Raw genomic sequence first — 2,048 nt, 5'->3', positions numbered from 1 at the left:
ACCTGTTAGCCGTGGGCTCTGGTGCCGCCTGCCCGCGGTGCCCTCCCCGGGTGAGCACACAGCCGTGCGGGCACTGTGCTGCCATGGGGAGCGAGTGACTGAGTGCGCGGGGCCAGGTGCCGTGCACAGCCCAGACGCCCCGAAATTCTCTGTGCCCTTTTTCTTGCCTGAGCATACACAGGTTTCCAGCCCAGCCTGGTGATGCCTTTGGTTGTGAGGGGCAGGTGGGTGCAAGGCCAGGGCAGCCCTTTCTGGACCCACGGGTGACAGCGGGTGCCCGTGGCATTGGCAGTGGGCACGGCAGGCACTCTGGGGTGGCGGGGCCTGCTCGAGGTCTGCGGCTACGGTCTGAATGCCCCCTGTTTGGGGCATGAGACATCTGCCCCCTCCAGCCCCCAGATGGTTTCCAGGCCATTAACCCCAGTGTCTGGCCTTTCGAGTCATGGGTGCGGAGGGGGAGCTACCAGCGCCCCGGAGCAGCCCGTGGTCGCTGGGCTGGAGCAGCTGATGGGCTCGGGCCTGCCCCCTCCCTGGAGAAGGACTTTCTTTATCAGAACAGATGTTTTCCCAGATCTGGCCCCAGAGAGGAAGGAGTGGCTGCCCCCGGGCTGTGCGGCTGGGGCTGCCCCGCAGCATGCGGCAGCGCATTGCCCAGCATCCTTCAGCCATTAACTGATTAACCTGCTGCTCCTGGAAGTCTGGGCCGTCTGTATCTAATCAGATGAAGGCCAGGGTTTCCCAAAGGGCCATTTCTCCAGAGCCTTTTTGCCTGCTCTCTGTCAGGAGGAACCTCCTGGCTTCTTGCAACAGGAGTAGCCACTGAGGAGCCTGAAGGAACTGGTGGGAATGGGAGGCTGGAAAGGGGATGCCCAGAGGTGCACGTCTCAGCAAGTAGCACCCATCAGAGAACTGCCTGCTTTGTCCAGCTCCACCTGTCCAGGCATGATTCTGCCATTATCTGAAGAAACAGGGATTTCCAGGGAAGGGCTGTGGGCCAGTCCTGAAGCCCTTCCCTGGAAATCTAAGAGTCACATATCTCTTGTAAATCACAGACTAAATCCCAATGAAGCAGGGTAGCCAAGGCTGGAGAACTGGGGTGAGCTTGTGCAGGAAATCGTCAGACTTTGCTTTGCAGGAAAGGCAGTGGGGGTGGGAGACAGGGAATGTGGCTTCCCCAGAGCCGGAATGTTTGGCATTTGCTGCACCCCAGCCACTCTTCCTCCTTCTCCATGGGGGGTTCTTGGTGGGAGGGAAAGCCGGAGTAGAAGGGAATTGCTTTGCTTCTTTCTGCAGCAGCTGAAGACGCTTGTTCCAGGGGATGCCATCTCTTACAGTGAATAGCTAAACCCCAGTGTGCTGTTGGTCTTGCCTTAGCAGGCTCCCATGCTGTGCTTGCAGCATTTAGATATCACACTCAGCTATGTGATCAGTATCTGGGGTTAGGTGGGGATGCCATGGGTCTTCACAGCTCCCCTAGTTCCCCCTTTGGCATGCTGGAGACCAGAATGGCTTTGTGAAGGGTTCAACCTACTTGTCATCTTGGTTCTACCATGAGAGGGATAGTTTTGGCCAGTTGTGCCAGCTTGACACTGATGAAGGGTTTCCCATGTGCTCTGCCCTCCTCTGCTTGCAGACCCCAGGGACAGTGAGCTGCTGCGGTGTGTGCTGCTGCTGCTCTTCTCCTGCAGCATCCCAAGCAGGCCAGGTTAGAAAACCTTCATCCTCAGCAAGTGGTAGAGCACAAAGATGTGTGTGAGCCTCTGCCAGCTGAGGTCTGCTGTGTGGCATGGCTCAGAGATGTGATGGATGATGCCTGTGTTGCAGCCGGGTGTGAGCGGAGGAGCTGAGGCTGTGTGTGTGTGCTCCGCCATCTCCTTGCTTGGCTGCTGCAGTGAGTCCTGTGCCCAAGCAGGGAGGAGGGGCCCTGGAGGCCGGGGCTGTGGCATGGTGACAGATGACGGTCTCCCTGTATGTCTGGAGTGTGGGCAGGATGTGGGGTGACACAGAGGATGTGACTCGCTCTCCAATTCCCCCCTAAGGAGCAGGAA

The sequence above is a fragment of the Corvus brachyrhynchos genome, unplaced genomic scaffold, assembly GCF_000691975.1.
Source record: "Corvus brachyrhynchos isolate BGI_N302 unplaced genomic scaffold, ASM69197v1 scaffold490, whole genome shotgun sequence".
In the NCBI taxonomy this organism is placed as follows: Eukaryota; Metazoa; Chordata; class Aves; order Passeriformes; family Corvidae; genus Corvus; species Corvus brachyrhynchos.
Note: the sequence above shows the minus strand (reverse complement) of the source record.